General features: G+C 48.7%; 1 protein-coding gene across 1 annotated transcript in view; it reads right to left on the reverse strand.

The window, feature by feature from the left end:
* The window catches only part of PWWP2A (PWWP domain containing 2A), an 85478-nt gene that overhangs the window by 51858 nt on the left and 9753 nt on the right, over positions 1–23867 (reverse strand). Inside the window, exon 2 of the mRNA XM_032477218.1 lies at positions 15947–16098. The gene's annotated coding sequence lies outside the window, so the exon portion shown is untranslated. The remainder of the gene's footprint in view (positions 1–15946; positions 16099–23867) is intronic.

Raw genomic sequence — 23867 nt, forward strand, 5'->3', positions numbered from 1 at the left:
ATGAATAAAGTGTGGAATGTCCATACAACAGAAAATTATTTGGCAGCAGAAAGAAATGAAGAACTAATATATGCTATAACCTGGATGAACCCTGAAAACATTATGCTCACTAAAAGAGGCCAGACACAGAAGGACCACACATCATTTGATTCCATTTATACAGTGTCCAGAACAGGCAAGTCCATAGAGACAGAAAGTAAATTAGTGGAAAAAAAAAAAAGAAAGAAAGTAAATTAGTGGTTGCCTAGCGCTGAAGAAGGGAGTCAAGGGGAAATGGGTAGTGACTGCGAATGGGCAGAGGTTCCCTTCTAAGGTGACAAAAATATTCTAAAATTAATTTTGGTGATGGTTGCACAGCTCTGGGAATATACTAAAAAGCACTGAACCAGTTAGTTTAAATGGATGACCATATTTGAATGATATCTCAATAAAGCTGTTTAAAAAAAAAATAGTAAGGCTTGGGTTACCACATGGCTTGTCAGAAACTAAGTTCCTCAGTCAGTCATTCAACAAGCATTTCTTAAATACCTACCATGTGCCAGGCCAGTACCATTCCGGGCACTGAAGATACAGTGGATTACAAGCCAGACAAAAGCCCTGACCTCATGAGGCTTATATTCTAATGCAGGGAGGCAGATTATAAACAAAGAAATTTTAGATCATTTCAGATTAACACATGCTATAAAGAAATTAAATGGGGTGGTGATCATTTTGTAATGTATAGCAATATCAGATCAGTAGGTTGTGTGCCTGGAACTAACATAGCACTGTAGATCAGGTATACTTCAATAAATAAATAAATTTAACTAACTAGTTAACTTAAAAGAACTAAATGGGGGTTTTAAGATAGGAAGTGACTGGTTGAAAGGGAAGTGAGCTACTTAAAAAAAAACAAGTGAGCTACTTGTTTGGGTTGCCAAACAAGGCTTCTATGAGGTGGCTTTGAACTGAGTTCCTTCCTTCCTTTCTTCCTTCCTTCTTCCCTCCCTCCCTCCCTTTTTCCATCCATCCTTCTGCAAACATCCTCTGTAATAGCAACTCATTTCACAGCCAACTCTCAGCCTCCACCGGTGCTTTTCCTGATTGACAAATCTGTTTCCTTCTTCAGCTTGGTGCCCATCTGACTTCCGAAATGTCTTTACCCCATCTTTCCCTTTCTCTCTCTGGTGGAAGGGAAGGAGGAAGACAGTAAAAATTGCTTCCCCTTGGGACAGTGCAATAAAAATCATTCAGCAACTGGAGAGAAAACCAGAAGACAAAGGAAACATTCTCTCGAAATCAGTGCTGTGGACTAAACACGTAGATTTTGGTGAAGTCCCTGGGAATTGCCCCAACTCTGACACAAACCTGGCTGACAGATGAGAGAGTCCCAGAGGGTGAAACTGCTGGTTGGTCAGGCCGTGGCCTCTGCTCAACAGTTCCAAGCCCGGGAGTCCAGAATTGGGTGCAGAACAGTTCTTTGAGCTTCTCTGTGAGTTCACGGCTTTCTCTATCAGGACCCTAATCCCAGTCTAGGGATACAGGTAGCTCTAGATGGCCCTGAGACCCCCGATTCCTGAGGGCTCACCACCAATTTGAATGCCACAGGAAGTGGGTATTTCTGAGCTTAAGTACAGCAAGCAAGCCCTTCACCAGGATCTGAGACAGAGGACACAAAAAGCAGACTGACCCCTGGACATAGTGGGCAGAATTGGTCCCCTGAAGCCTGGTCCTGGTTTGCCACCGACAAAACCCATTATCTTACAGAAGTCTTTTTTGGGCCGTAGTTTCTCCTTTTGTGAACTGAGGGGGTTGGACCAGTTCTGGGATGACTAAGAACAAATCTGCCACACTTACCCCTGCTGTGGCAGACGTCACTAATGGGTCACAGCACTCCTGAGATTCAGCCTCAGAATCCTTCTCAACACAGGATTCTAACCAGCTACCATGTCACCAATGGATCAGAGTTAGCACATAACCTAGCACCCACTAGCCGTGTGCCTGAACTGGGTTATTTCTAATATCCTGATGAATCTGAGCCTTTAGGTCTGCAATCACAACAGAAGCGGGGCATGGGAGTGCCAAGAAAGGAGCACGGACCTTAGAATCAGAATGTCCTGGGTTTGAATCCCGGCAGTGCCACTTACTAGTCATGCAATCTTGGGTAAGTTAGTTCTCTTTGAACCTCAGTTTAGTCGTCTCCATAAAACAGGATCAGGGTCCCTAACACATAAAGGGTGTACAAATTAAATTAGGTAATGCTTGCACCCTTTGCTTGCACATGGAACATAAACAGACATATCCAGCAAGAGACGCCCTCTACCCCGCTATGCTTCCCTCTCCATCCCACACAGCAGTGAAGCCCAGACAAGTGGCTCCCGACCTATGCTGCCTGAAGTCCCCTCCTCCCACGGCTGTCTCTTCTGTCACTGTCAGATGGTTCTCTGCCCTTCCAACGCTCCCGGGGGCCTGCCAGCACGTCAGGGAGCTCAGAGCCCCCTCACAGTCTTCTGGGCAAGACAGAAGCTGGAGGAACCTTCAGAGATCAGTGAACTGTGGGCTTTCCCCCTGGTTTTCACGCTGGGCCTCTGCTTAATGACAGCAGCACCAGATGCTGGATGCAGGTGAGAATAGTTCCTAGAAGCAGGGCTGTGGCTGGGCTATTTTTTGTCATTCAGTGTAGGTACCAGGGGCCACTGTGGGAAAACTTGGTTTATAATTTCTGTCAATTATAGGTGGCAAGTTCATGGCCCAAGCAGCACAAACCTCCCCCCCCCTCCCCCACCCCACCACCATGCTGTCTTCCAGCTGGATACTCTGGGAAGTAGACTCTGAGACAGAGATTTGTATGCGAGAAATTTACTAAAGATGCTTTCGAGATCAGCAGCTGGGGGAGGGGTGGGCAGGGAAGCAGCACTGGAGAGGCTGAATTATGATGTTACGTGCAACCAAAGCCCCAGTGCCTCCAACCAGGAGCTCAGGAGCTGGAATGACCTCCATGGAGTTGCCTCCTATTGTGGATCCTCCTATTGACCAGAGGGGTGGTGCTCTTCAGCCAAGGGCAAACCCTAGGGAGGGGCCCCAGCTACACTCCCAGCAGCTGCGTGAATGAAGGACTCAGTCCTGGCCTAAGTAAGCCTGCGGCACCGCCTCAGGATCCACCACTCCCGGGCTCATGCAGACATTGCATTTCTTCTCTGAGGCAATGTATGGCTTCAGAATTCTCCTCCAGACTGTGCCCCAGGCAGCCATCAACAATCCAGGAGGGCTGGCAGCTAGAGGAATCCTGTCATCCCTATTGTGATCTTAATCCAAGCCTCAGGAACTGAGGCTCAGAGACGGAAAGACACTTGCTCAAGGCCACACAGATGAGTTAAAATCAGAGGCAGGACTAGAAATCCAAGCCCCCTGTCTCTGAAACAGATGCTCTAGATCTGTCCAGATTTAGAGTTAAATCAATCAGAGTGAGGTAAAATAACCATTTTGTTCCTCATTTGCATTTGCCATATTCCAAGTACCCAAAAGCCGTATGTGTCTGGTGGCTACTGTATTTGATGAGTGCAGGTTATTAGAACAGTTCCCTCATCATCAAGAAAAACTCTATTCGGCAGCACTGCCCTCGACCCATTACATATACTGCCCCTATGTCCTCAACTTTAAAAGTTAGGACATCCTCCAGACACCTTTGTTTCCCTGTCATTGGTAGGCAATGGCGAGTTATGATAAGGGATATGGAAACGTGGATGTTAACAGAACTATCTGGCTAAGTGCAAACCCTCCTGGGGATACTAGGAACCCAGAGATGGACTGTTCTCTGCAAAAGGAAGTCATTATTTGTCAGGAGAGATGAACAATTCATACTTCATTTACTCATTCATTCATCCAACAAATCTTAAGCGGGTTCAGTCCAGAGCCAGGTGCTAAGCAGGGTGCTGGGGACACCAAGATGAATTGGACACAATCCTTGCCCTCGGGATGTGCACAGTCTAGTGGGGGAAACACAGGTACATCTTGATGGAAGTATCCAGGAGGGACACCTGTGTGTGTATGAGTTTGCCAGGTGGGTAAATGCTTCTGCAGTCACAAAGGATAGAGAAGTGAGCAGGTGTAGAGTGACTTTGTCGCCCAGGGGACCTCTGGCAATGTCTGGAGACAGCTTGGGTCGTCACAACTGGGGTAAGGGGGTACTACTGGCATCCTAGTGGGCAGAGACCAAGGATGCTGCTAACATCCTATAATGCCCAGGACAGTCCCCGCTACAAAGAATGGTCCTGCCCACAATGTCAGTAATGTCAGGGTGGAGAAACCCTGGGCAGGGGCTGCACTGGAGATCTGCACATCCCAACCTTCCGTCCCACTGCCACGGAGAAGGGAAGGTGCACGGGAGCACACACGAAGTGATAAGCTAGTTTAGAGGGGTTCAGGGAGCCACTGAAGAATCTTAACAGATTCAGTGACAGGATTAGATGTGCACGTTAGAAAGGCCCCTGTTGGGGTCCAGGGTAGGCCACCCCAAAATGTGCCTCAATGGCATATTGATTATTTTGAAGTAAAGTTTCTTAAGAAGCTGGCAATGCAAGAGGACACTCTGACCCTCCTTTCTGTCTCCGTGAAGGCAGGAAATACCTCTCTCCTTTGAAAGGCGTCCTCCCTCCATCTGGAGATAGAAGGACACCATTATCACCAAAGATAGGGAATTGGGGCCAAGAAGCCTATATAAACAAACCCTGTTACTTCTTTTAATTTTCTACCCCAAGCCCAAGCTCTGTTTAGTTTCTTCATTAATTGAGCACCCAAAGCCTAAGTTTCTCTGTTCTGTCAATTCCTCACAAATGTATTGTTTCTTTGTCTAAAAAATATAAAAGCTGCCTGCTCTGGCCATTTCTTAGGTCTCATTTCTAGGGGACCTCTCTGTACATGAATTAAAATGTGTTTCTTGGGGGAGGGGACAGCTCAGTGGTAGAGTGCCTGCCTGCTCAGCATGCACAAGGTCCTGGGTTCAATTCCCAGGACCTCCATTTAAAAAATAAATAAACCTAGTTACCCCTACCCCTACCCCCAAAATGTGTTTCTTTTTCTCCTGTTAATCTTCTCGTGTCAATCTTATTATTCGTCTGGCCACAGAACTCAACAAGCTTAGAGGGGGAATCTTCCCCCTCCCCGACACCCCCCTAATTACTGGGTGAGAGATGGACGTAGCAGCTCTGGGGCCTGGTGACAGGCCATGGCAGAACAGGAGAAGACCTTGCACTTGTCACAACTGTGACTGAATAACATTTGTGGGGGTGGGGGTATAGGTAATCAGGTTTACTTATTTAGTTTCAGAGAAGGTACTGGGGATTGAACCCAGGACCTTGTGTATGCTCAAGCATGCACTTGAGCTGTATCCTCCCCCTCTTGAATAACATTTTGTGTAATTGAAACTGAGCAAGATCCTGTGGGGCCCTCCTGGGTGCAAAAGCGCCCTTGTGTCTCCCATTTCTTGTTTGTAGAAAAAGGCTTTGCTCTACCTAGGCCTCCCCTGAGTTCCAAAGAGCAGACTCAAACTGTTACTAATTAAGGAAGTGAGCGCATGCAGAAACGAAGGAACAGCAGTCAAGAAACAATAGTTCAGAGGAAAAACAGAGTCCGAGTTCATCCTCAAGGGATATGCATAACAATCGGACACATCTTTGAATTGTTCTGCAGGAACTAAGAGCCCCCACTCCGGTGGAGGATCATGACTTCGTGCTGAGCCCAAGCCCACAGACCCCAGACTGGTTGGAACCGGAAGGCTGATAATTAGGATTCCCAAAACACCACCCAGTCCTACAAGGCTCAAGCCATTAGCCACTGCCGCTGCCCACCCGAGGGGAACTGAGGATGGAGAAAAAACAGGAAACAGTCTGTGCTTTGGATACACTGGCCCCTAGAGAGTTAAGATGCATATCTAAGGAAAATTTTCAAATTACCCCATACACAGAAAACCACTAACATCATTAACTTGAGATGTCTGTTCTTCATGATCTTTTCATGGCGTCTTTTCATGCTTGACTACATATTTTCCTAGCAAAAAAGTTCTTATATATCCTGGCTCCTCCCTCACCTTCTCAGAGCAGCTCCTCAGAGCTCCCTAAGAGGCTGTCTCCCGGGCTACAGTCTCAGTTAAGTTCCCCAAATAGAACTTAACTCACAACTTTTACATTGTTCATTTTTCTTTCAGTCAACAGGGTATATACCCCAAAGAACTGAAAGCAGGGACCTGAACAGATACTTGCACACCCATGTTCATAGCAGCATTATTCACAATAGCAAAAAGGTAGAAGTACCCTGGATGTCCATCAATGGATGAAGGGATAAACCAAATGCGGTCCATACATACAGTAGGCTGTTATTCATATATGAATAAACAAAATCTGCATACATGCCATACCATGAACCTTGAAGATGTCATGCCAAGTGAAATAAGCCAGACACAAAAGTACAAATATTTTGCGATTCTGCTTATATGAGATACCTAGAATTGGCAAACTCATAAAGAGTAGGCCAGTGGTTACCAGAGGCTGGTTGCACAACTGTGTGAATGTCCTTAACGCCACTGAGTTGTATGCTTAAAAATTGTTAGGATGGTCAATTTTATGTTACGTATTTTTTACCACCACCACCACCACCATAAAAAAGATGAAGTGAGATGATTGTGTAAGGCCTTTTAGCATAGGGCCAAAAATTCATTATTACCACTTTTTTCCCAGAAGTGTTCTAATAAAAGGGAGGAACCAAGAGCTAAGGGAACAGAGGCAAGCGAGTAGGCTAACGTATCTGTGGGCTGCGTCAGGGACCACACACAGCGGAGGGGACCCTGGAGCGCCACTTGCTGCAGAGCTGGAGGAGGTGGCGCTGGGAGGCCAAAGCTATGGCTCCTAACGAGACAGGAAGGAAGGGGTTAGGGCACAGCCATCCAAGGAATGACGCAGCAGTTAGCACCAAGACGGTGAAAGACTCAACTCCCATACACCTTGAGGCCCAGGATGGCAGGAGATTTGACTTCCAATAGACCATGAGCTTCATCATACACATTGTAATATATTATCGTGGTAAATGGCACACCCACGGCCGCCATGACAGTTCCAAGGCTGACCATAAAAGGTCAAAAGTGGGTGGTTGGCCCAGTTCCTGAGAATCCCAGCCCCTTCCCCAAAGCAGTTGGAATAATCCTTCCACTTATTTGCACATGAAGTTACCAAGCCCATAAAAACTAACAACCCCCCACACCTCGTGGCCTTTCTCTTGCCTTTTGAAACAGCCTGCACTCTATGCAGTATATATCTCTCTAAATAAGTCTACCTTTACTCAGCTGTGGCTCACTCTTTCATTCTTCCCTGTGCAAAGCCAAGGACCCACCCTTGGCAGGGCACATCCCAGGGGCTCAACCGAGACCTGGGACATGGCCATCCCCTCGCCCCACATTCATGCTTCCTGCATCACTATGAGCCTGAAACCACCAGACTCCATCTCTGGAAGGACTCCACACCCCTGCAGAGCAGGAGCTGGGGGGTCCACGTGGGTGAGCCCTTCCGCATAACTGCCTGAGGGCCGTTCTTTGTCTTCACCAAGGCAGGAATTTCCAGGCCTGGGGGCATTTGCATTTGGTGTCTTGACTGCTGACCTGTTCCAGCAGCTGCCAAATCAATGATACACTTTCTCTGAAACCCCAAGGGCAGGCAGAAAATAAGTTAGCCTGGCCCTCCCGGCTTTTGTGTCATAATTAGGATTTTATTCCTTGTGCAGAGAGAAAACAGCCAGAACACCTGCTCCTAGAGGCACCAGTTGCCACCAGATCTCCTTGGCTCACTCTTTTTTTTTTCATTTGCTGTATCTCTGTTTATTTATTTATTTTTTTAATTGAAGCATAGTCAGTTACAATGTGTCAATTTCTGGTGTACAGCATAATGTTTCAGCCATACATATACATACATTCATTTTCATATTCTTTTTCATTATAGGTTACTCCTTGACTCCGTCTTTATATGTATATGATTTTTAAAGGAAAGACTGTTAGGAGTCCAACACAATCATTTTACAGTGAAGCCAAGAAGATGCTGGAGAAGTACATGGACTTGGAAAGCAAGGGCTGAGGTTCACATCCCAGTAAACTAAGTAACTTAGCAACTTAGAGCAAGTTCTTTAATTTCTGGAAGCCACATTCCTTCTTAGAAAAATAAGGATAATAATACCTTTCTGTTGGAGATCTTCTGAGGAATGAAGGCCAAGGTGGAGTGTAAACACACGACAGCTGGCTGGAGGGAAGCTTGACTGCACCTCAGAGAATGTGCTTTGTACCCACCACGGCTCCTCACTCTCCATCTCTCGCCTCGTGTTATTGTCTCCCTGACATTTATCCTCACCTGAAATTGCTCATGTGTGTACTCATTGGTTTTATTCTTCCCCTTGCTCCACCAAAAAGTAACTCTGACCCACTCTGGCCCAGCACCTAGGGCTGCATCTGGCAATTAGTGGCACTGAGTAAACGTCTGTGGAATTGCTAGGCAGGTTAGATAGAAATGAGCACTGGGTAGGGGGAGTGGAGGAGGAAAGGAACAATCCAGAAAATGGCAGTGTGTCTGCATTCAAGAAAACGGGCTCCAGAAATTTTTACTTTCTCTCAATGAGGGCCAGAAAAAGAAGCCAGTTAAAATCAAAACACTGCAGCTGCGCGTAAGAGAAGGACTCGGCGTAACCTGACCCAACGAACCTGCCCCAAAGGGGATGGGAGTGCCAGACCGCAGGGAACCAGAGTTGTCAATCGGCCTGAGCACAAGGAACCTGAGCTGTCAATCAGTCTGATCACTCAAAGAACCTGAGCCACAAATCAATCAATCACGAAAAAGCCCCTGAGCCAGGATATAACAACAGGAAGAACAAAGGAACAGCGCCGTTTTCCCTTTTTCCCTTTCATGGATTGGCCTGCTCCCAATTCTCGGGTGTGTACCATCTTTTCACTAATAAAAATCTTGTTTATGTCATGCTTTTTGTCTCTTGTCAAAATTCTTTTTTTTTTTTTGGGGGGGGTGAATAAGAACTGAGGTAATTCTTATTTCCCTTTTCCCGGTGGTCACAGAATAAGTGGCTGTCCACAGTCACCCTGGGATTAGATCAAGCCTTGTTTTGTCAAAGCGCCATCCAACGCAGGGGCACTTTAAGTAAATTATGTCAGTAACTGTTGAGAAGCCATCAGCCCAAGAGATGCATTTAGCTGTGTGGACCAGAAGTAGTTCCTATCTCCAAGGCCTAGAAAAGGAGAGTAAATAAAATAAAGACTTTTTTAGGGGGAAGGTGTAGCTCTGTGGTAGAGTGCATGCCTGGCATGCATGAGGTCCTGGGTTCAATCTCCGATACCTCCACCAAAAGAAAGAAGTACATAAACCCAATTACCTCCCAACTGAAAAACAAATTTTTTTAAAGAAATATTTTTGTACCAGTCTCTCCTTTGCTGACCCAGTGTCCAGGTAACCCAGGAGAAACACTGGGGGTCTGAGGGCAGGCGTGGGGTGTGATATGAGGTGGGTAAGATTGAGTCGGGGGGGGATGAAACAACCCAGAGTGGGACTGACTTTTCTCGAATGCTGACTCGTGGCTGTGCAGTAGTACTTTGGGGAGTTGTGTTCTTAGACACCATTGTGTTGAACCAGGTCAGCTTAGTAGTGAAATGTGTAGCTCCAGGTCTAAACCTAGGTCCATCCCTTACCTCCTGTGTGCTCTTGTCACCGCAGAATCAGCCCCAAGACAGCCCCGTCCTGGTTCTCACAAGACCCTGAGCTGTTTTTCAGAGACAAAGAACAAAACAAGTGCTGCAGCCAAAGCATGCGCAGAGGAGAGAATCTGGACCTCACACAGCACCCGGAACCAAACTTTCTCCTCCCCTTCCACCAACGCACGGAACCAAAAAGCCGGGACATGACTGGAAAGGAAGGCCGGAAGTTTGACGGAACCCCAGAAGGGGAGACAGATTTGAGCCGCGCCTCCTGTCTCCTGGCAGGTGGGCCTCACAATAAAGTTCTTTCTTTTCTCCAAAGTCGGTGTCGTCATATTGGCTACTTTGTGCCCTGGGCAGCGAGCCCTATGCCCTGTGACAATCTGAAGTCAGGTTTGTTGCCTCTCTGAGCCTGAGTTTCCTCACCTGTGAAATGGGATGATAGTAACCCAAGGTACTTATTAAATGAGATCAGTTGCCAACAGTCAGCATAGTGCACTATCTTGAAATACTTTTCTAGGCCCAAGATGGAGCCACTCCAGCCTGGGGTGCCAAGTCAGCAAACCAAAACTTAGATCACTTCCACGTCCCTGTAAATGCTCCGCCTGATCACAGACACAGTCTACCCACCTGGTCAGCCAGTCCCCGAGAACCAAGCTAACTCTGGGCTCTGTACTTACTTCCTGGTTCCTTATTAATTTTCTGATTTTCTCTTCCTTGTTCCTTATTCTTTACCCTATCAAAAGCGTCCTGCCTTCTGCCCCATTTTGCAGTTCTTTAGACACTTGGGAACGTAGACTGCCCGTTTCGTGAAGTGTTAAAGCGTTTGTGTTGCCAAACACAAGTACGTATGCCTGACACACAGGCCAAACCAACCAAAACATCGGAGTTTGGAGAAGAGAAAAGTTTATTGCAGGGTTGAGCAAGGATGGGCAGCTAATAACTCAAAAAAGAACAAAAAACTGGAACTCTTCATTGGTTTGGGGGAGGAAAGTTTTTATAGACAAAACTTGGGGTGAGGGCTGCAGGGTGTGTGACTTTCTTCTGATTGGTTGGTGGGAAGGTAACAGGGCGATGCTCCAGGAGCCTTGTGCTCAGCCCGTTTGCCATCCTCCTCCTGGGTCGGGGCCTTAGATCCGGCAGAAAAACTCCAGATGTAGTTATGTATATTCCCCGAGGAGGAACCAGGACCCTGCCCCAAGGCTGCACCATTGTTTCTTGACTGTTCCTCCCTTGTCTCTGCACTCCCTCCCTTCCCTGATTTGAGTCTGCCTTTTGGAACTCAGGGAAGGTCAAGGAGGCTGACTGAAACCTATTTCTTATACACAAGAAATGGGGGGAAAGGATTTGTACCTGGGAGGACCCACAGGGTCCTGCTGTTTTTCATTTGTATCATGTAAATTGTCATCTTTAGTCATTTTTAACAGCACTCAGTACAGGGGAGCAGCGGGATAATTAGCTATCTTTTCATCCAAATGAAATGTTGAGATCCAGAGTAGACATGACTGCCGGTTGGTGGCAGAGCATAGAACTCATTGCTCTTGGCTCACACTCTTTCCACTCTCTCTGGTGGCTGCCATTTCTTGTCCCCAAGGGCCTTTGGTCTAAGAGGGGAGCCTGAACATGTAAAACATAAATCTCAGGAAGCTTCAAGGATGACAAATGAGGCTTAGTATGTGCAGTGAAGTAAATCCATGCCTTGTGATGCTAGAATCTTCAGAAAGAACTCCCTACCCAGAGGGATGGTGACAAATAGAATGTTTTTAAAAAATTTTTTTCTAATGGAGGTACCGGGGATTGAACCCAGGACCTCTTACATGTTAAGCACACACTCAGCTACTGAGCTATTCCCACCTCTTGACAAATACAGTTTACTGAGTACTTTCTCATGTGCAAGACACTGGTTGAGGGCCTAAAACGATTGTTACTTAATCTCCAGCACAACCCTAGGAAGTAGGAGCTGTCATGACTCCCCTTTCATAGACGTGGAAATTAAGGCCATAAGAAGTGTAACTGGTTCAAGGCATATGAAGAAAGTTCTAAGTGGAGTTATGCAGCATCCCCTCCTTTCCCCCCCCACAGATTGCTGTTCCAGTAGTAAAGAGTCCTCCCATCAGCACTGCCTCCTGCAAAAGTACAAGGCTGTGGGGGAGGAGGGTGTGGCTCAAGCAGTAGCCTGCATGCCTAGCATGCACAAGGTCCTGGGTTCAATCCTTAGGACCTCCTCAAAAAATAAATAAGTAAACCTAATTACCACCCTCCCCCACACACACAAAAAAAAAGTGGAAAAAAAAAAAGACTCTACTAAGCCCTACCAATCGTGCACATTCAAGGTGTTTGAACCCGTTCACAGTTGAATTTCAGAGTTAAAAGGACTATGAGCAATATTATTAGCTAATACCATGACAACTACTGTTGTGACTTCACTTAACCTTTAAAAACAAGAGTACACTGTAGGTCCCATTATTTCTCTTCTCTAACAGGCAGAGGGTAAGGGGCCACTGGAATGGCTTGGCCGATGGCTGGTAAGTGGACGGGGAGTTGGACCCAAGCCACAGGCAGTCTTGTGCCCTCACTTGGCCCTGTCCTGCCTCTTGGTAGATTACCTGCCCAGTTGCTTGATAACCTGTTTGTAGGCTGTTTGTAGGCTCAGGTGACCCTTTGTGAATCTGGGGTGGGGGGGTGGTGGGAAAAAAGGCATAAATACTCTCTTCAGACACATAACTCTGTGATTTTAGGGGCTTCCCAAAACTTCTGATATTTAGCAAAAAACCTCCAAAAACTAACCTCAGCTCGACCTGGACCCCCTTCCTCTAATCTCCTTACACCATCCCATCAGTGGCCTTGAGCCTTGCTTGGCCATCTCTAAGAGGGTGGGAACGTCCTTTATTCCAGGCAGTTCATTCTTCAAACAGCAAGATTCTATAGACACGTCTCCCATCCGGTGAGACAGTGTTGCCTCCCAGAGCCTGGGGTCCTGGAAAGCAAGCCAGCTGCCAGCTTCCAGGCAGCTCTGCAGATGAGAGCCCTGGGCCGGTCTCAGCCCACCCCTCCGTCCTGGAAGGCTTCTGAGAGGCAGGGAGTCCAGGCCTCCCATCCAGCTGCTTGTCTCCTCTGTAAAGGCTCCCTCTGGAAACAAGGGGACCAGAGAAGAGAGCGGTGCTGCTTCAGAAAGGATGCCCTCATCTCTGCTGAGAGCAGTGTGGAGGGAGGGAGCCTAAAGCCCCGATCCAGGAAGTGTGGGCACAGAGATACCCTTCCACTGGCTCACGACACACTCTTGGTCAGAGACTGGATTGCACCTTCCTGGGCCCAGGTTAGTCTTTCTGCAAAATTAGGAGGCTGGATTACATTGAGTTTGCAAACCCAAATGCTCACTGGGGCCAAGCTAATAATAGAAACATCTAGGAATATTCAGTTCCTCTACAAAGAAGGCTCTCTTCTGATTTCTTTAAAACATGCGACTCTCTCATTTTCTGTTTCTAATGGAGCCCTGGAGGCAAACAATCCAAAATAATAAAGACAAAAGTGCCAACGGTGAAGGAAACGGTAATGGGCAGTGGGTCTCAGTGGAGGGGACAAAAGGGGACTGTTGCCCACTCCCTATCTGCAGGGGCAGCTGTGGGATGTCACCTCTTGGTCTACTCAAGTGGCTGACAGAGCATCACCAGTGTGGACACGTAGACCTGGTGTTAGCAGATCTTACGAGCTTTCAAAAGTGGCTGGACACATGAATTTTTATGTGAAATCTCCCAATTTTTAAAATGTTGGCTCAGATTTTTCTTAAACAGAGGGAGGGCCAAATACAACATGTTCTGAACCATGATCTGCCAGTCTGTAATCTCTGGAGGTGTTTTTAAAGCTCCTTTTCTGCTGGAACGTTCTGTGGAGGGACAAGTGAAGAGAGGAGGAGGGCGGGAAGGAAGGAAGGATGGCAGGAGCCGCAGGGGAATCTCTCTGAGACCTGGTTTGTCCTCTGCTGAGCCTCTGAATCTCTGCCGGTTCAGCAAAAAGGAGGGGAAGAGGGAGGGGAAGGCCTGGCCTTTCCAGGCTGTAAGGCTTTGTTTAGTAAACCATCCTTTCCTCTAGCTTTCAGCTCTCCTTTGGGAGAAGCATAATGGCCCCAGGCCTCAAGAGTGTCTGAACAGGTTTGAACAGGATGCTCCGGTCTGTGGTTGGAGGGGCGGTGCCCCACCTCCCAGGGCTGGTGGATGGAGGGGAGGAGAGGGGAGACTGGGCATCCTCGGCCAGAGGCGGGCCCTGGGCTTCGGCCTCAGGCTGGACTCCCGCCTGCTCCCTGGCTTGCTTCTAGCTCCCGAGGAGCCCCGGATATCTTTCCAACTGGGCCTCCGTGTCAAGAAGGGAGTTTACAGTCCACAGTCAGCATGGCTGCCCGCCAGCCTGGCAGATGGCCAGAGCCCAGAGCACACTGGGAAGGAGCATAACCAAGGCCCCTGGTGGGCAGCTGTGACCCAGAGTCTTCCAGCAGTGCGAGGGGAGGAGGATACCGGGGCGCCTTTCCTCCCCCCACCGACCCCTCAGGCTCCCTGGAGTCAGGCAACAGCCAGGGACAGGATGGCGCTCCCTGGGGCACCAGGGAAGCAGCTGTCACAAAAGGGCTGCAAGAACCCACTTTTAAGGGACCTTTCAGCTCTGACCCTCTGAGACTCTGTGAGTCCATGACTACGATTCAGCTTTTCTCACACTGTAGACCTCTCTCTGTATAGTAGACACCTCTGGTTTTCCCTCGCCAGGAATCCACTTCGTTCCTTCCTTCTGTTAGCAGCACCCTAGTTACCCTCCGGGAAACCACCCCTCCTCCACTCTCAGTCCAGGCAGATTGGGTGAGGCTGACCTGGCCTCTCTACCTGCCTGGCTCCAGGGCAGGTGTGTGTGCTGGGCCGGGCCCGGCTGATCAGCCGATTTCTTCCTCTGCTGGGTCCAATGAGACCCAACCCAAGGAATTTTGCTGGAACTCTTGGGAAAAGAGGCACTGCCAGCAATTGGCTTCCCGCACATCTGGAGGTGCTGGAGACCATCTGGCCGTGACATGGGAGGAGCCTGCTTGAGGACGAAGCCATCACAGGAAAAGACAGCGTGGAAAAAGAGGGTGAGAAGTAGAGGGAGGGCGAGGGGACCAGACTGAAGGATGCATTGATTTGTCAGCTGAGACTTGACAAAATGGTTTCAGCCCCTGGATCCAGCTATAACTGATGAAGTATTGAATCCCTGGACTTTTCAGTGAAAAAGTCAAGAATATGCCGCTGTGGCATAAAAATCACTTTGAGCAGAAAGCATTTGAGTTCTTGCTATCTCTTACTTGCCTAAAAGCATAGCTTCTCAAAAGAACTCAACTGTCCTAAATCCCTCCCTGGGGAGCAAAAAGGGAAGACTGACCAGAGACTGGAATTACCTGCCTGAACAGACATTGTCCTAAAGCTATCATATCTCTCATCTAGTCTCCTAAGGGCCCATTTCTCTTTCCTCAAAGTCACTTGTTTTCCTATAAGTGCCCTTCTCCCTCCTCCCCTTCCCCTACTAAGATGGTCTATAAACCCCAAATTCTAACCACCTCCTTAAGTCACATTTTTATGTAAACTCCTGCATATTAAGTGATTAAACTTATCTTTTTTATTACTGATCTGGCTGTTGTTGGCTTTAATCTGCGGGCCCCCAAATACAAAACCTAAGAGGGTAGAAGGAAGGTTTTTCTTCTTTTACATCAGTTTTACCAACAAAAAATCTACCTCTGACATTGGCTTCCAGGACTCCAACATTCCACGTGAGATTATTATATAATTATATTATGTAATTATGATTTACTCTGTAATTTGCCTAAGGAGTAAGTTCTATTTTATCTACTTTTGGGGGGGTGGACAGAGACTCCAGCAAGGACCTGGGCCTCTGAAATCCTGCCCTGGTTGCCTGCAACTACAGGAATTTTCCCAAGAAGCCAAGGATCCTGGCTGCATTCCTGCCCTGTCAGCACCCCCAACATAAACCCTAGGCAGCCCTGGCCAGCGCCTCGACTTGCAAAAGGGAATGTCCCAGGTCCCAGTGGTGCCCTTTAGTCATTCATTTGTTAATTCAACACACATTTATGGAGTATCAATTGTGTTTAGAAATGAAGTTCTCAACCTCTGAGACCTTAGAATTTGGGAAGGAAAACAGACCAGGAAGAAGAAATTCATCAGAACGTGATTACTGCTATGTGAGAAATAAACACAGAGAAGGTACCTCTAGGCTGGGGAGAGTGGCCGGCATGTCACAGAAGCTTCCTGAAGGAAGTAACCACTGAGCTGAATTCCACAGGATGATAAGGAGTCAGGTGAACAGAGGGGAAAGGAAATGCTGTCCAGGCAGGTCAACGGAGCAGCGTGACATTCAACCTGCAGGGGATGAGAGAGGCTGAGGCCGTCAAGGGGACTGGCTGGGGCAGAGCTGGCGTGGGGAGAGGTGCAGGGCATTTCCACCAGGGAATGAGGGAATGAAAGGGGCTTTGACGAGGACTGCTTCCTGCAGGTACACACACACAGATGGCAAGCGACACAGCTCAGCCCCAAATCTGAAGCCCGGGCCAAGCCAGATTTGTGCCCACAGAGGAGAAGACACGCTAAAGGATCTCCAGCTCGGGTTCCGGTCAGAGCTGCGCACAGAGCCCCAGAGCTCAAGTCTTGGGAGCTCGGTGCCCACAGCGAAAGCTTGGGTTTTCCTATCAGCAATGACTGAAGGCAGGGCCCAGAGCCTCATCTTCCATCTCATCTCCCACTCCCGATTCCTCCCTTTCCCACGCAGTCCTTGAGCTCTGCAGGGCCTGTGAGGACAGGCAACCCTGGGCCCCCATCCTAGCTGGGCTAAGAAGCGTGGCCTTCATACTCAACCTGTCTGTGTCCGTCCCCTTTTCTGCAAAACAAAGTAATGATAGTAGGGATTCAATATAGTAAGGTGTATCTGGGGACACAGTCAGGAATTCATTTCTTTACTCTGTCTTTTTACATTGCCTGCAAAGCCTCCCTTTCTTTGGGGATCCACACCATTCTAGGTGCTCCGTTGAGACTTTCCATCACAGCACCTTGGCCTCTTCCAGGCCACAGGGATGGGGCACTGACCAGCCAGCCAGTCACGCTATCTTCTTCTTGGCAACAGTGGTGAGTCCCCAGGATGGACTCAAGACACAAGCAAGCTAACCAGAGTCTGGGTCTCTCCTCTCTGGGGTTACAGATCTAGGAGAATGTGAGTTTGGAGAGAGACCATCTACCCGTGGATAAAGTCACTTCTTAGAAGGAAATAAAGCAAAGACGATGATGTTGATGACAACATCAAGATGCACTGCTTGGCGGGGAGGGGATAGCTCAGTGGTAGAGTGTGTGCTTAGCAGGCAGGAGGTCCTTGGTTCAATCCCCAGTACCTCTATTAAAGTAAAATAAAATAAAATAAAAATAAATAAACCTAATTACCTATCCCCTGCCAAAAAAAAAATTTTTTTTTAATTAAAAAAGATGCATTGCTTAAAGCCAAATCCACTCCTGGACTTCCCAGTTTGCAGAACAAATTCATTCACATTTGCCCTAAGTCAATATAGTTGGGTTTCCTTTACGTGTAGCTCCAAGACTCTTAAGCCATTTGGCACGTAAAACCCTGAGCACAATTATCTACCACCACAGAAGAGCTCAGCGACCAATAAGGAGCGGGAAAGTGGTCTTAAGCTCCTTCTCCATCCCCTCTTCCCATCCAGGACACAGTCTCACCCATTTCCTTCTGGCCTGGGGAGCAGGATGCTGGCTGTGTTGGCTTCCCATTTGCAAGGATGGGCTGTGGGTGAGGAAATGGTGACAGGCAGGCCAAACACCCAGTGCCCACCAGGTACACTGGAGCTGCGGCAGCCCATCCAAGGTCCCAGCCTGCCCACCGCATGTGATCTCGGGGGGGCTGCATGGTGGGGCGGCTGCATGCTGGAGTCCCACTGACTTGGTCTGAATCTTGTCGCTACAGCTGCGTGACCTTAGTCACCTTATCTTTCTGTGCTTCTGTTTCCTTATCTATCAAACTGGGACAATAACAGCCCCTGCCTCTCAGAGAAGTTGTGAGGACTAAATGAGAAAAAATGAATAAACCTAAGCTTGGTACTATGCTTGATATATTCCAGGCATTGTTCTAAGCACTTTACAAACTATGAGTCCAGCTGACTTCCACAGTAAGCTAAGGAGATAGGTACTATTATTATTATTATTCCCATTTTACAGATGAAGAAACCGAGGCACGGAGAGGTCAATAACTTGCCCAGGATCTCACAGGGTTTGACCTGAGTCCACATGCTCACCCATTGCATCAGTAGTGGTCCAGGCAGGAAACCAAAACCCACACCACAGAGCTCAGGAGTAGGAATTTAATATGGGCAACTAGTTAGACAGGGGCTAGAAGAGATGAAAACCAAGGCAAAGTGGGGCAACCTGGAGACTGACAACAGTGGGAAGGACATCACTACCCAGGGACTTTGGCCACGTGGTAGGAGCTAGGACACCGGAGGCAGGGGCCATCCTCTGGAGTCACTGCCAGAGGCGGCAGGAGCGGTGGTGTGAAGGATACATCCCGACTTCTCCCCACCCCCTGCTCTCTAATCTGCCAGTGCCTCCCGTTGGCCAAACTTAACAGGAAGCCAGTGGGCAGGGGAGCCTGGGAAATGTAGTTCAACACACCCAGATGAGAGCCCAGCAGGGGAAGGACAGGGCATGGCTCTGAGGATAAACAGTAAATGACCTGCATACCCACCGTGCGTCATAGCCTCCCCATCAAAATGCAGGGCACATAAAGGCAACTGTGCCCATAAACAGGAATTTAGGTCCCTGACTCCTGGTTTAATATTGTGTCTGGTACAAGAGCAGTTATGGGCATTCTGGGACAGTGAAAGGCTGGGGAACAGGCAGTTGGGGCTCCTGATGGTGCCTCCTCCTCTGGGCCTCTGAACATCTGGAAGCTTCTACAGATGGCTCTAAACAGCTGGGTGCAGAGCTGCCACAAGAAGCAAGCATCGTGTTTCTCTTGAGAGGGAGTGAAAGCAGCCTGAAGCTCCCCAGCCACCGCTTTGGGGTCGGAGAGAAATAGACGCAGCTGCTGCTGCTGCAAAACCGGAGGCAAATAAGTGGGGTAAGGTGTCCCCCAGCTCCCCACACCCTCCTTTTGCAAAGGCCATCATCTCTGTCCCTGCAGAGTTCCAATATTTTCCTCACCCCTGCGGGCTCTGACACAACCTCAGTGAGCAGCTGGGACGCAGGATCCCACAGGCGACAGCACGGGCAAGGGCCAAAGGTCCAGGCCAGAACCCGAGAGATGCGGAGCCTGAGCCTGTCCTGCCAGGATGGCGGAGAGATGCTGGTGGGAACGTTTCCCTTGGACCAGAATTCTGCCTCTAGGGATGTATCACGCAGATAATCTTACACAAGTGCATAAAGGCTCCTGGGCAAGGCTATTCACTGAGGTGTGGGTTATGATTCACAGAAGACTAGGGGGGAAAAAGTAGCCAATAGGAGGTGATTTGCTTAAGCAGATCCTGGTGCACTTGAACAATGGAACACTCTGTGCACCCACCAGGAAAGAGACATCTCTATGTGCTGAAACAGGCTGCTCTTCGAGACAAATTATTAAGAGAAAAATGCAAGGCACAGAGCAGCGTGTCCAGTACGCTCATGTTCAGTTTGGTGGGGAGCGGGGAAGAAACGTTTTGTGTGTATTTCTACACACATCTCTTGCTATCCACATCTACTTGGTTTCTGAATTCAGACAGTAGGGCTTCAAAGCAACGGATGCTACCTTATGGGAATCTCTGACTCCTAGATTTCATTTCAGATAGCAAACTGCAAGAGTTTGCTAGTAAATTGTTCATCCAAGAGGCTACCTGAATCCATGTGGTTCCTGAATTGGAACAGCGTTTGGAAGACCAGGGTAGATAGCAGGGATATCTGTATAGGCAAAACACTCACACCTGTGCATGTGTGGACTCTCTTTTGGAAGGAATACAGAAAATTGGTTAGTAGTGTTGCTGTAAGGGAGGGTAACTCAGCCCTGGGGGAGTGGGGTAGAAGTGAGACTTGTTTTTCAGTTTACATATATGTTGTGGTGATTTAAAAAAAGTGGCCCTAAATTCTCTGAGAGGTGGGGGGTTCTGTGTCCCATACTGTTCCATCTGAGCGGGCTTACATCTGCTTAGACCAATGAAGGATGGTGGAAGTGATGCTATGAAAAGTGATGCTTTTAAGACTAGGTCATCAAAGGTCATGTAGCGACACCAAAGACACTTTCTTCTTTCAGAAACCAGCCTCCATGCTGCGAGAAGTCTAAGCCACATGGAGTGCCCCGCTGTAGGCACTGTGGTCCCCAGTCCCACCTGAGCTCCAGCTAACATCATATGTAGTCATGTGAAGGAGCCATCTTGCAAGTTTAGCCCCAGTCAAGCATTCAGATGACCGTACTCAGCTGCCATGTGCTCATATGAACCAAGTCAGCCACAGAACTGCAAGGGACAATAATATATCGTTGTTTCAAGCCACTGAGTTTTGGCGTAGTTCTGTGTGTGTGTGTGTGTGTGTGTGTGTGTGTGTGTGTGTGAATATTAACTGGAATGTATATATTATCACACATATTACCTACTCAAAACTAAGAGTATCTTCCTGGTAAACATACAGGGATGGTCCTAAAAGCTAAATGTGCTTGTATCTCATTTAGTCCTCACAAGTTCACTGTGATTATCTCCCTTTGATAAATGAGTAAACAGAAGTTCTGAGGGGTTCTTCGGTTACTTGCCCAGATCACACCTCACAGAAGGCAGCCCTGGGACATGAGACTAGGAGGCCTCTGCGTCCTCGGGCTAACCATCCCTCCTGGGACCCATTGTGGGCCTCACCTTCCCCAGTCGGGGGTTGAGAATAGGTGAGCGGTGGAAACCTCCAAGCCACGGGGCTGTGCTCAGTACCACAGAGGGGTGTAGGCGGTGTCGGGGGCTCAGCTCTGGGAAAGCCAACTCAGAGTTGCCAGATCGTTGGATTTTTTAAATACCAGCAAGAAATCGGATTTTTTTTTTTAAACTATGTAGACTGAAAAGAAAAACAAAAACAAAAGTCTGCGGATTTGCCTTCTCTGGACTTGGAGATCTCCAAGGAGTCCTCGGCACAGACTTCCTGACTTTCCGCAGAGCCTCTCCAGGGAGACAGCGCAATTCCAGTCCCAGGAGGCTCAGATCTGAGAAAGGAGAGGGGTGGGGAAGACCGAGCCGCCGCAGCCACTCCCGCCGCCCGGCTCCCCGCGGGGGTGGGGAGACGGGGGTGCCGGGAAGCCAGGCCACCGGGGGCCACAGCAGGGCTGGGGGGCAGCCGAGCCTGCGGTAAATCAGTCACTCAGCCGCCAGGAGCTGCCCGCCTCCCCAGAGCTGTCAGCCCGCTCCCCGGGGCTGCGGGAGGCAGCAGGGCACCAGGGAAGACTGAATTTCCGTTGCAATGGGAAACCACCCCCGCCCACACCAGCCATTTTCTCCACCTCTTCTGCTCACCCCACTGCTTTTCCAGTGGGAACCCTGCCCCTGCCTCCTCCCCCAGATCGACCCTCCTTAGCGGAGGGGGCGTCGATCTCGTCCTCAGCTGTCTCTCTGGGCCTCTCCCCCCACTCCACCTCCCAGTGTCTTCGATTTCCTCCTGAGCCTGCGGCCCATTCCATCTTCGGCTGACTTGTCTTCCTCTGAGATCCAGCCTGGTAGAGCGCAGCCGCGCGATTGATGAGCCAGGGAGCTCCGGCTGGCAGGCGGGTGGGCAGCCAGCCAGAGACGCGGCTCTCTCGCAAGATAGCAGAGCCGCCCTGGGAGCGCCTCCAGCTACCAGGATGCTCCCTGGGGCCCCTCCCCCGCCGCCCAGGGTGACATGCCAGTCTCTGGACAGAGCAGATAACCACCAGGGTGACTGGGTAGAGCACCTGGCAGAGCAGAGTCCCTCCGTCAGTGAGAGCCCTCTGCTCTTTCTCCACTCCAACAACAGAGAGCCAAGAAGATGAAGACTGCCAGCTCTTGAAGCTGGAAACGTTGTCATTCAGCCATGCCACTCGGTCCAGGTGTTTGTAGTTTCTTCATTCACTCATGCAGCATGAGGGTTTGCTCTGAGGATCAGCCCTTTGTTAAAACTGCTCATGTGGTCTTGAGGGGCTGGCTGATTTGAATCCAGGCTCCATCCCTTCCTCGCTACATGACCTTGGGCATGTCACTTCACCTCTCTAAGCTGCGGCTTCTCTCTCCGGGTTGCCGCTGGGAGATGCAGTCAGATAATACACTTAAAGTGCTGAGAACGGAGCGTGGCACATGGAGGAGATCAAGCCATTCTTTCATTCAAGAAGGAATAACTGAGGGCCTACCACAGGCCAGGTTCTACGGCTACAGCTCTGAGTGACGTAAATAAACCCTGCTCTCATGTAGCATACCTTCAAGGGAGATAAGACTGGCAATAAACAAATAACTGAACGGACAAACAAGGAAACAGCAGGTAGAGATGCTGGACATAGGAAGGCAAGTAATGGCAAGTAATGATGGTGAGGGTGGGCAGGCTCCAAGGCCCCTCCAAGGAGGTGACACTGGAGTTGAGTCGGGATGAAGAGGACACAGCCAGGTGAAAATCTGGGGGTAACAGCATTTTAGGCAAAGGGCCTAGGCACATGTAAAGGTCCTGAGGCAGGAGTAAACCTTGGAGTATGTAAGAATCAGAAAAAGAAGAGAGAGGGGCCAGCGTGGCTAGAGGAGCAAAAAGGAGCATGTTGGAGCTGAGCTTGAGACCCAGACAAGGCCAGCTCAGCAAGGACATGTAGGCCAGGATAAAGGTTTTATTTTAAGCACAGTGGGAAGTGACTGTGCTATTGTTTTTGTTTTGCTTTTCAGTCTCCGATAAAAAAAATAAAAATTAGCTGTCAACATTTTAAGCAGGGAGTGATGTGTTGAGGGAGTAGAAGAGGGAGCAGCTGAGCAGTTCTCATGGGGACCTGGGCCAGGGAGGTGACCATGGCAGGTGCGGGATGGTTCAAGAGGTAGAGACGACAGGTCTGTTCCTGAGAAATTGAAGTCAAGGCATCCATGATGATTCTGGGGGGTTTTTCTCTGAGCTGCTGGATGAATGGGGGTGCTGTTTCCTGAGACACGGCAGACTGGAGAGACCGTGTTTGGCAGCTCTGTGGATGACGTGTACCTTGCTTTATGCTATCAGTCAAGGATAGAAGGCCCAGCACTTACTGGAGGTGGTTTCTGTCCTTAGGAAATCGTGATCTGGGTGGGGAGTCAGAGGAATGAGCAGGCGATGACTGATGCAGTGTGACAGCTGCAATGACAGGGAAGGAACGGGGAGCACGCACCCAGACCTGGGGGAGGGGTCTGCCTTCCTGAGGAAAGACCTCTAGGCTGATCTGCTCCAGTCCCTCCCTCCAGCCCCACTGCCCTCCCTGCTCACTGTGCTCCAGCCACACCAATCTTCCTCCTCTTCTAAAAGGCCATTTTTGGTGGGAGGGTGTAGCTCAGCGGTAGCGCACATGCTTAGCATGCGCGAGGTCCTGGGTTCAATCCCCAGTACTTCCATTAAAGTCAATCAATCAATCAATCAAATTACATCTCCCCCACCCCTGATTTTCAAGTTCCAGTCAAAAGCAGCAGAATAAACATTCTTTTCAAGTGCACATGGAACATTCTCCAGGACAGATCACATGCTAGGCCATAAAACAAATCTTGGTAAATTTAAAAAAAACTGAAATCATATCAAGCATCTTTTCAGACAACAACACTATAAGATTAGAAGTCAACGACAAGAAAAAAACTGCAAACACGTGGAGGCTAAATAATATGCTACTAAACAAACAATGGATCGCTTAAGAAATCAAAGAGGAAATCAAAAAATACTTTGAGACAAATGAAAATGAAAACACAACAATCCAAAACCTCTGGGACACAGCAAAAGCAGTTCTCAGGGGGAAGTTTATAGCGATACAAGCCTACCTCAGGAAAGAAGAAAAATCTCAAGGAAACAACGTAACTTTATATCTAAAGCAGCTAGAGAAAGAAGAACAAACAAAACCCTAAGTTAGTAGAAGAAATCATAAAGATTAGAGCAGAAATAAATAAAATAGAGACTGAAAAAAACAATAGAAA

This window comes from Camelus ferus, chromosome 3 (genome assembly GCF_009834535.1).
Source record: "Camelus ferus isolate YT-003-E chromosome 3, BCGSAC_Cfer_1.0, whole genome shotgun sequence".
Classification (NCBI taxonomy): Eukaryota; Metazoa; Chordata; class Mammalia; order Artiodactyla; family Camelidae; genus Camelus; species Camelus ferus.